This window comes from Salvelinus fontinalis, chromosome 42, assembly GCF_029448725.1.
Source record: "Salvelinus fontinalis isolate EN_2023a chromosome 42, ASM2944872v1, whole genome shotgun sequence".
In the NCBI taxonomy this organism is placed as follows: Eukaryota; Metazoa; Chordata; class Actinopteri; order Salmoniformes; family Salmonidae; genus Salvelinus; species Salvelinus fontinalis.
The window spans coordinates 14,958,448-14,969,414 of record NC_074706.1 but is presented as its reverse complement, the minus strand read 5'-3'; positions in this window follow the sequence as shown (position 1 = coordinate 14,969,414).

Below are 10,967 nucleotides of genomic sequence, written 5' to 3'. Positions count from 1 at the left end.
CGAGGACCGACATTGGCAGACGTTGACACTATGTTCCTTATCTCAACCAATCATAGACGAGGACACTGAAGCACACTGTGTAACTGTGCCAAGGTAGCAGATGGCAATGGAGCCTCAGTCAAGTCTCCCCACCTCTCAGATATGTTATCATGTGTGTTTGTTCTTTCCTTGTGGGTGAACTGAAACAACGTGTTGTGCGTGCTACATCAGGTATGTACAGTTGCAAAGAAATATTGTCTCAATTAGCAGAACTAGATCTGAGGGATGCAATGCAACAAAATTGGTTCAGTTCCTTCCAACAGGACTGATCTGTGGCCATATGTATCGAGCGTCTCGGAATAGTTTCAATGGCACATGCACAAGTACAGCGAAATGCCTTTCAAACTCAAAACCCGACAATACAATAATCAACGACAACGTTTCACAAGAAAAAAGCACACGAGAAATATGAAAGACACAAGTAAGTAAGCATACCATATACAGGATATATTTTAAAAAAGTCAGTTCCAATAGCATATTTACATGTGCATGGATACTGGAGTGATGGAGGTAGATATGTAATAGGGATGTAAACTAGTTACCTTTCGGCGTTATTACATTTCGGCGTTGGATGACTACTGGCTGTATGCAAACGAGTGATGCACGTATTTACGGCTCAGCCAATCTGTTCACATACATAACAACAGAATGGAGGACGCTACTGACGAGGGAAAAGACAACCAATTTGTAACAGTAGTTACAGCATCAGCTCTGGAAATACAGCGGGAGAGGGGAAAGGCAGTTTGTCATTTCATTTACAGCAGAGCGTCCCAGAGCGTTCATTAGCTTTAACCCGAAAAACAACTGGCTATTGGAAAGTTTGAGGTGAGGGAGAAAGTGTGGTGTGCCAGGTAATGTTCGCGTTAAGTATCTTGCTAGCTGGCTCGAATGATTTGTTAGCTAGCCAGAGAAATGATGAGCGTTGGCCAATTTAATTGATCAAATAATTGAGTTTATGACGTGAAAACTGCCTGGCTAATAAAGTCAGACAGCTAACGTTACAATAGATGTGCTAACGTTGGTAACCTAACCAATTCGCGACGACTCCTTGCCGTTCCTCAAGTTATAACGCGTTAATTACTTACTGGACCCTGGCATTCTGAAATGTTTACTAGTTATGGTTAGCTAGCGAACGAACTACTATCTGTAAACTAATGTTTTTCCTCTACGGTAACTTATGTGGTTAATTTTCAAAATGAGAGAATTAGGAGAAAACGAGGCGTTGCTTGTTCTTCAACAAGTGTAGCTGGAGCAGTACAATGCCACTGACACAGCCCGCCACCAAAACCTGCAGGCTCGCCTTCACAGCAGCCAACTTGAGTAAAACATTTAAACGTGTTAACCCTCGCAAGGCTGCCGGCCCAGATGACATCCCTAGCGCGTCCTCAGAGCATGCGCAGACCAGCTGGCTGGTGTTTTTACCACATATTCAATCAATCCCTATCCCAGTCAGCTGTTCCCACATGCTTCAAGAGGGCCACCATTGTTCTTGTTCCCAAGAAAGCTAAGGTAACTGAGCTAAACGACTAGCGCCCCGTAGCACTCACTTCCGTCATCATGAAGTGCTTTGAGAGACTTGTCAAGGATCATATCACCTCCACCCTACCTGACACCCTAGACCCACTCCAATTTGCTTACCGCCCCAAAGGTCCACAGATGGCGCAATCGCACTGCACACTGCCCTAAACCACCTGGACTAAAGGAATACCCATGTAAGAATGCGGGGTCGAGACCCTGGGTCTCAGGTGGTGAGGGTAGGAAACAACATCTTCACCCCGCTGATCCACAACACTGGGGCCCCACAAGGGTGCATTCTCAGCCCTCTCCTGTACTCCCTGTTTACCCATGACTGCGTGGCCATGCACGCTTCCAACTCAATCATCAAGTTTGCAGATGACACTACAGTGGTAGGCTTGATTACCAACAACGACGAGACGTCCTACAGGGAGGAGGTGTGGGCCCTCGGAGTGTGGTGTCAGGAAAATAACCTCACACTCAACGTCAACAAAACAAAGGAGATGATCGTGGACTTCAGGAAACAGTAGAGGGAGCACCCCCCTATCCACATCGACGGGACAGTAGTGGAGAAGGTGGAAAGTTTTAAGTTCCTTGGCATACACATCACGGACAAACTGAAATGGTCCACCCACATAGACAGCGTGGTGAAGAAGGTGCAACAGCGCCTCCTCAACCTCAGGAGGCTGAAGAAATTTGGCTTGTCACCAAAAACACTCAGAAACTTTTACAAATGCACAATCGAGAGCATCCTGTCGGGCTGTATCACCGCCTGGTACGGCAACTGCTCCGCTCACAACCGTAAGGCTCTCCAGAGGGTAGTGAGGTCTGCACAACGCATCACCGGGGGCAAACTACCTGCCCTCCAGGACACCTACACCACCCGATGTCACAGGAAGGCCAAAAAGATCATCAAGGACAACATCCACCCGAGCCACTGCATGTTCACCCCGCTATCATCCAGAAGACGAGGTCAGTACAGGTGCATCAAAGTAGGGACCGAGAGACTGAAAAACAGCTTCTATCTTAAAGCCATCAGACTGTTAAACAGCCATCACTAACATTGAGTGGCTGCTGCCAACATACTGACTCAAATCTCTAGCCACTTTAATAATAAAAAATTGGATGTAGTAAATGTATCCCTAGTCACTTTAAACAATGCCACTTTATATAATATTTACATACCCTACATTACTCTTCTCATATGTATATACTGTACCTGTCACGCCCTGGCCTTAGTTATCTTTATTTTCTGTATTATTTTAGTTAGGTCAGGGTGTGACAGGGGGGATGTTTGTGTGTATTTGTCTCGTCTTGGGTGGTTGTATTGTATAGGGGGTTTTGTAGAGTTTATGGGGTTGTGTTCAGTGTAGGTGTCTAGGTATGTCTATGGTTGCCTGAGTGGTTCTCAATCAGAGACAGCTGTCTTTCATTGTCTCTGATTGGGAGCCATATTTAAGGCAGCCATAGGCATTGGGCTGTTGTGGGTAATTGTCTATGTGTAAGTTGCCAGTGTCTGTACTTATTGTTTGAATAGCGTCACGGGTCGTCTGTTTGTTGTTTTGTTTAGTTTGTATAGTGTTCGTTTCGTTTTCGTCTTCTCGTCAATAAAGAAGTATGTATTGTTATCACGCTGCGCCTTGGTCCACTCTTCCTCATCAAGACGATCGTGACAGTACCCTATACCATCTACTGCATCTTGCCTATTCCGTTCGGCCATTGCTCATCCATGTATTTATATGTACATATTCTTATTCATTCCTTTACACTTGTGTGTATAAGGTAGTTGTTGTGAAATTGTTAGATTACTTGTTAGATATTATTGCACGGTCGGAACAAAGAAGCACAAGCATTTCGCTACACTCGCATTAACATCTGCTAACCATGTTCTTGTGACCAGGGTATCATGCTCTGCTGGCACATTGTAGAGTAGATGTCCACAGGCAGAAAGTGTACAATGTAATGATGTGCAGTGTAGCACAAAGATACTGCATTTGTGTTAACTTGACAGTAACACTTGTGTGTGAGCGAGGGGGGATTATTACATTTTTTCCTCAGTGAATGTTGTTTTTGCACAGATGTAGCCTTGTGCACTTGATCGATGTCTATAGTGGCCACTATAATAGAACAAAAATAGAATGCATGTTTGTTTCATTCTATTTCTACTTTAAGATATTTTTTTACCCCCAAGTGTAATATTTAGATGTGTGTGGTCACAAGCGTTCTATTATAAAGGCTGTCATGGCTAACTGCAATATTAGTGTACTGTATTGTTCTTTCTCATTTGCAGTATAGTCTAGGCAACAAATAACATTGGAGTGCTTTCTTTACATTTTTTTAGCTGTGAGTTCGGTTCACATGAACCACTTTTCATTTTACACACAGAGACTGATCATGTACAGTTCCTTGCGAAAGTATTCACTCCCCTTGCCATTTTTCCTATTTTGTTTTCTTACAACCTGGAATTAAAATGTTTTTTTTTGGGGGGAGGGGGGGGGTGTATCATTTGATTTACACAACATGCCTACCACTTTGAAGATGCAAAATATTTTTTATTGTGAAACAAACAAGACTATGATGCTGCCACAACCATGCTTCACTGTGGGGATGGTGTTCTCTGGGTGATGAGAGGTGTTGGGTTTGCGCCAGACATAGCATTTTCCTTGATGGACAAAACCTACATTTTTGTCTCATCTGACCAGAGTACCTTCTTCCATATGGTTGGGGAGTATCCCACATGCCTTTTGGCGAACACAAAATGTGTTTGCTTATTTTTTTCTTTAAACAATGGCTTTTTTTCTGGCCGCTCTTCCGTAAAGCCCAGCTCTGTGGAGTGTACGGCTTAAAGTGGTCCTATGGACAGATACTCCAATCTCCGGTGTGGAGCTTTGCAGCTGCTTCAGGGTTAACTTTGTTCTCATTGTTGCCTCTCTGATTAATGCCCTCCTTGCCTGTTCCATGAGTTTTGGTGGGCGGCCTTCTTTTGGCAGGTTTGTTGTGGTGCCATATTCGTTCCATTTTTTAATAATGGATTTAATGGTGCTCTGTGGGATGTTCAAAGTTCTTTTTATTTTTTATAACTCAACCCTGATCTGTAATTCTCCACAACTTCGTCCCTGACCTGTTTGGAGAGCTGCTTAGTCTTCATGGTGCCACTTGCTTGGTGGTGCCCCTTGCTTAGTGGTGTTACAGACTCTGCCTTTCAGAACAGGTGTATATATACTGAGATCATGTGACAGATCATGTGACACTTAGATTGCACACAGGTAGACTTTATTTAACTAATTATGTGACTTCTGAAGGCAATTGGTTGCACCAGATCTTATTTAGGGGCTTCATAGCAAAGGCGGTGAATACATATGCACGCACCACTTTTCCGTTTAGAATTTTTTGAAACAAGTTATTTTTTTCGTTTCACTTCACCAATTTGGACTATTTTGTGTATGTCCATTACATGAAATCCAAATATAAATCCATTTAAATTACAGGTTGTAATGCAACAAAATAGGTAAAACGCCAAGGGGGATGAATACTTTTGCAAGTTACTGTAGATAATATTATTTGTTGGTTAATTAGTTAAAACCTGCATTTCCCCCTAGCGGGGATTTTTTTGCATGTTTCAGTGCAAAAGAAAAAGTGTCACCTTTTTGGGCCCTCAGCTGTTTGCATCCCTGATGTATAGGGGTAAGGTGACTAGGCAACAGGATATTAGATAAACAGAGTAGCAGCAGCTTACATGTGAGTTGGTGTGTGGAGTCAGTATAAATGTATGTGCATATTATGTGTGAGTGAGCAAATGATGGAGTGAGTCTTTGTGTGTGTGTGTATGTGTGTGTGTTGGAGTGACAGTGTGTGTAGGGCCCTGTGAGTCGTTTTGTTTGGGGATAGAAGCTGTTCAAGAGCCTGTTGGTGTCAGACTTGATGCACTAGTACTTCTTGCCGTGGGGCAACAGAGAAAATAGTCTATGGCTTGGGTGGTTGGGGTCTTTGACGATTTTCTGGGCCTTCTTTTCACATCTCCTGATATAGAGGTCCTGGATGGCAGTGATGTACTGGGCTGTCCGCACAACCCTCTGTTGCGCCATGTGATTGAGGGCCGTGCTATTGCCGTACCAAGCAGTGATGCAGCCAGTCAATATGCTCTCAGTGGTACAGCTGTATAACCTTTTCGGGATTTGAGGGCCCATACCAAACTTTCTCAACCTCCTGAGGGGTGTCTTGCCTTTTTCATGACTGTGCGTGTGTGTTTGGACAATTTTAAGTCTAGTTATTTAGACACCGACGAACTTGAAGCTGTCTTCCTGCCCCACTGACGCCCGGTCGATGTGGATGGGGGGGTGCTCGCCCTCTGTTTCCTGTAGTCTACGATCAGCTCCTTGGCCTTGCTGACTTTGAGGGAGAGTTTTTATTTTCTTTTACCCCCTTTTCTCCTCATTTTGTGGTATCCAATTGGTAGTTACAGTCTTGTCTCATCACTGCAACTCCCATACGGACTCGGGAGAGGCGAAGGTTGAGAGCCATGCGTCCTCCGAAACACGACCCAACCAAGCTGCACTGCTTCTTGACACAATGCCCGCTTAACCCAGAAGCCAGCCACACCAATGTGTCGGAGGAAGCACCGTACACCTGGCGACCGTGTCAGCGTGCATGCGACCGGCCCGCCACAGGAGTCGCTAGAGCGCGATGTGACAAGGACATCCCTGCCGGCCAAACCCTCCCCTAACCCGGACGATGCTGGACCAATTGTGCGCCTTCCCATTGGTCCCCCGGGCCCCGGCCGGCTGCGACAGATCCTGTACTCCAACCAGGATCTCTAGTGGCACAGTTAGCAACTGCGATGCAGTTGAGATCAGGCTTACCACCGTCGTGTCGTTAAAGAAATAGATAATGGTCTTGGAGTCGAGTGTTGCTACACAGTTGTGGGTGAACAGGAAATACATGAGGGGACTAAGCACACACCTCTGTGGGGCCCCTGTGTTAAGGATCAGTGTGGTGAAGGTGATGTTGCCTACCCTCACCACCTGGGGTCGGCTTGTCAGGAACTCCAGGTTCCAGTTGCAGAGGGAGATGTTCAGACCCAGAGTCCTAAGCTTGGTGACGAGGATAGGGCTGCTGATTTAGGATTAGTTTTGCCTTTAAGATCACAAACAATATTACACAGACAGAGCGACCTGATCCCAGATCAGCACTCCTACTGTGAGACACTTTATGAATACAGGCCCAGAGTTTGATTCTATTTGCCTAGAGTTTACAAAGGATATGACTGCCATCTACTGCATAATATTATGTACTGTATATGGGACTCAAGTGTATGGTAGTCCCAGCAGTTTTTCCATCTGTTGTCTCTAGGTACTCGATAATGTTGACATGGCGGTTAACGTTAGGAATGCTGAGAACAACGTTAGCGAAGCTACCGTGACCCCCGCTGTCACTTCAACGTCCACTGTAGCCGGTGGAGGGAGAAATATATAGATTCAATGCGAATTGGCTCAAAATGTTCCCTGGCTAGAGTTCGGAAACAACGTCATGTTCTGCAAATATTGTGGAGGGCAGAAACAGGCGGGCAACTCGTCCTTCGTGTCAGGAAACCCGCATCTGAAAAGAGAGAGGGCAGCGAACCATAACATCTCGCGGCGGCATATCCAGTGCCGAGATCTGTACCTGTTGAGACAGAAACCATCAGGCACGGTGTCAGCATCCTTGAGGCGGCAAGTGCTGCTGTCTGAGGAGGAGAAAAGGAGGCATCTGAAAATAAAGATAAACTTCGCTTACTTCATTGCGAAAGAAGAAGAACCTTTCGTCAAATTTGGGCCGCTTATCAGACTCCACCACAAAAACGTAGTTGAAATTAATCCCACATACGACAATGATGTAAGATGTGCGGAGATGATCGGTCAAATTGCTGACATAATGAGAGAGCCTGTCAGCGACGCCGTATCTTGCCGTTCTAATAGACGGAGACACTGATATATCCAACACCGAATGCGAGATTTTCTACGTACGCTTGCTGGAGGATGGGAAGCCAGTCAATCTCCTGGTCGGACAACAGACCCTTGAGCACTCTCATGCCATTGGTAAGTTGTTCCTCTTTATAGGCTTTATTCTTGTGTAAAGTTTCATCATTATTCAGTTTGTCAGAAGTACTTTTGTATAATTGTTTTTTTTGTGTTGTCATTCGAGGTGTTTTGGATGCCACCAAAGCCACATTTCGTGCTGTTTGCCCAGAGGAGGATGGAGGGTCATGGATGAAGAGGTGCATCTCCTTCGGGGCAGATGGTGCCTCCGTGAACTTGGGCCACCGTGGGGGAGTGATTGACCACCTGCAGAGAGAGGCAGGGAGGCATATAATCCCAATCCACTGCATGCCACATAGAGAATGTATTAGTTACAAACCTATGATTTAGTTTTATTTGCTAGCAGAGAATGTCGAAGTGCAGCGCTAAGTGCTGGAATGGTAAATACCACAGAATTATTGTTTTCTGTTGGCACAAGAGACGGGAGGAAGGAGACGGTGAATTGTTAGGAAGATTCTGTTCTGACTTCCACAGACTAGAGCTGGCAATACTGACCATTCAGAAGAAAGAGCCAAAGGTGTCTGTCGTGTACGATCTTCTGAATCTGATATGGAAGACATATCACTTCAGCGGAAAATCCAAACGAGAGCTCTATGTACTCAGGCAAGAGCTCGGTGTGGATATTTGCACACCGTCTAGCGTCAAGGGAACTCGCTGGATCCACCATGTCCACAGAGCCGTCAAAGTGTTCCTACGACAAGGACAAGACATGGACCGTGCCGCTGACGGAAGATCCAGACCATGCTTGCTCAGCAGCAGGGTGATGAGAGGACATTCCATGTGTGTTAGGGTGAGAGCTTGTTAGGATCTAAGAGAAATCAAAATCGATGATTAAGACAGATTCTCAGTGTGAGAATCAATGTATTCGTTGCCCAATATAACAATTTGAGGATAAGGAGGGAAATGCAGTGGAGAAGTCTTTAATTTTGTTTTATGGGAGACAGAGAAATTGCCAGACATTTCATTGTGTGTTGGTGTGTGTGTCTCTGTGTGTGTGTGTGTGTGTGTGTGTGTGTGTGTGTGTGTGTGTGTGTGTGTGTGTGTGTGTGTGTGTGTGTGTGTGTGTGTGTGTGTGTGTGTGTGTGTGTGTGTGTGTGTGTGTGTTATTTCTGTTGACGGGAATAACACTGAAGGGGAATCTGAAAGGCTTCACGGACCTCACCAATCCCCAGCTGAAGTCGCACATGAAGGCGGCCATCAACATCGCCGTGGATGATCTCAAAGCCAGGTTCGGTGGTTTGCTGAAGAATGAGGGTGTCCAGACATATGGCCAGAAGACCAGGCCAGACTTCTCACCTTTGGTGATGATGGTGTGGCATACCTGATGAGGCATTTCAAGGAGCCTCTAGAAAGGTAACAATTTATTTGACACTGCATTGCCATGTGAGACAATGTAACGTTTGCATATTTGCAAACTCACTTGCTCTGTTCAATCCTGTAGATCGGGGTGCAACAAGGCTGCAATCCAGGAAGTGGATTGCAGCCATGTTGGCCTGTGGGAGACCATGTTGACAAAGGACCCCTACAGGCACGATTACAACGTAGATGTCAAGGGGTGAGTGTAGCTGGTGCGTGGAAGTCAGGCGCAGGAGAGCAGAGATGAGTGGACAAAGCACTTTACTTAGGCAATCATCTGAACAGAACGCAACCGCGTCACAAAAACAAATGCCCAAAGAACACGTAAGGCAGCACAAAGGACAAAACCCAAGTACAAAGTACCGGCTGCCACAAAGCACGGGTACTAAAACAAAACCCGGCGCTAACCAGCCGGAAGCGTTCCAACCTCGACAGTAAACAATTTCACACACAGACATGGGGGGGGAACAGAGGGTTAAATACACGACAAGTAATGAGGGAAAGGTAAACCAGGTGTGTGGGAAAACAAGACAAAACAAATTGAAAATGAAAGGTGGATCGGCGATGGCTAGAAGACCGGTGACGTCGACCGCCCGAACGCCGCCCGAACAAGGAGAGGAACCGACTTCGGTGGAAGTCGTGACAGTAGACTAACAGCCCTGAGTGGTAATATATGATATCCTATGGTTGGTTTAGATAAGTTAATGGTAAGAGTTTAAATAAGATTGAAAGATATAATCTTTTCCCTAGAACATGCTGGAGTTGGTGCAGCTTATGCTGGTGCTGCCCATTTCAGCCGCCCAGTGTGAGCTAGGCTTCTCTGCGCAGAACCGGATTAATAATTCGACAAGAAGCTGCCTTGGGGTCTCCACCACCGAAGACCTGATGAGGATCAGTCTGGAGGGGCCTTCTGTCGAGGAGTTTGATCCCACTTCTACCGTGGACCGCTGGCTGACCTCTAAGCGTGCCAGATGGCCAACATACAAAAGCAGCTGGACAACTGGTATCCTTTGAGTCTAGTAGGCATGGGTCAACGGGTGATTTTGGTGATATGTGATTTTGGTGATATGTGATTTTGGTGTGTGTCCCTTAGTACATGCACTCACACTCACACACGCAGTATAAATATGTATATAATAAGTTGTTTGTTAATAAACTCTGTGTTGCATTTTTCACTGTGCTCCTACATTTCTTTGTGTGCTCCTACATTTTTTCATTTAGGAGCGCATGTACTCCTTGGGGAAAAAGTTAGTGTAGAGCTCTGAAGTTAAGGCATGTTATGTCATGCTACAGTTGAAGTCGGAAGTTTACATACACTTAGGTTGGAGTCATTATAACTAGTTTTTCAACCATTCCACAAATTTCTTGTTTAACAAACTAGTTTTGGCAAGTCGGTTAGGACATCTACTTTGTGCATGACACAAGTCATTTTTCCAACAATTGTTTACAGACAGATTATTTCACTTATAATTCACTGTATCACAATTCCAGTGGGTCAAAAGTTTACATACTGTGTTAACTGTGCCTTGATGTCATGGCTTTAGAAGCTTTTGTTAGGCTGACATCAATTGAGTCAATTGGAGGTGTACCTTTGGATGTATTTCCAGGCCTACCTTCAAACTCAGTGCATCTTTGCTTGACATCGTGGGAAAATCAAAAGAAATCAGCCAAGTCTGGTTCATCCTATAGAACATTTGTGGGGAGAACTGAAAAGCGTGTGCGAGCAAGGAGGCCAACAAACCTGACTCAGTTACACCAGCTCTGTCAGGAGGATTGGGTCAAAATTCACCCAACTTATTGTGGGAAGCTTGTGGAAGGCTACCCGAAACGTTTGACCCAAGTTAAACAATTTAAAGGCAATGCTTCCAAATACTAATTGAGTGTATGTAAACTTCTGACCCACTGGGAATGTGATGAAAGAAATAAAAGCTGAAAGAAATCATTCTATTCATCATTCTAATCATACTATTATTCTGACATTTC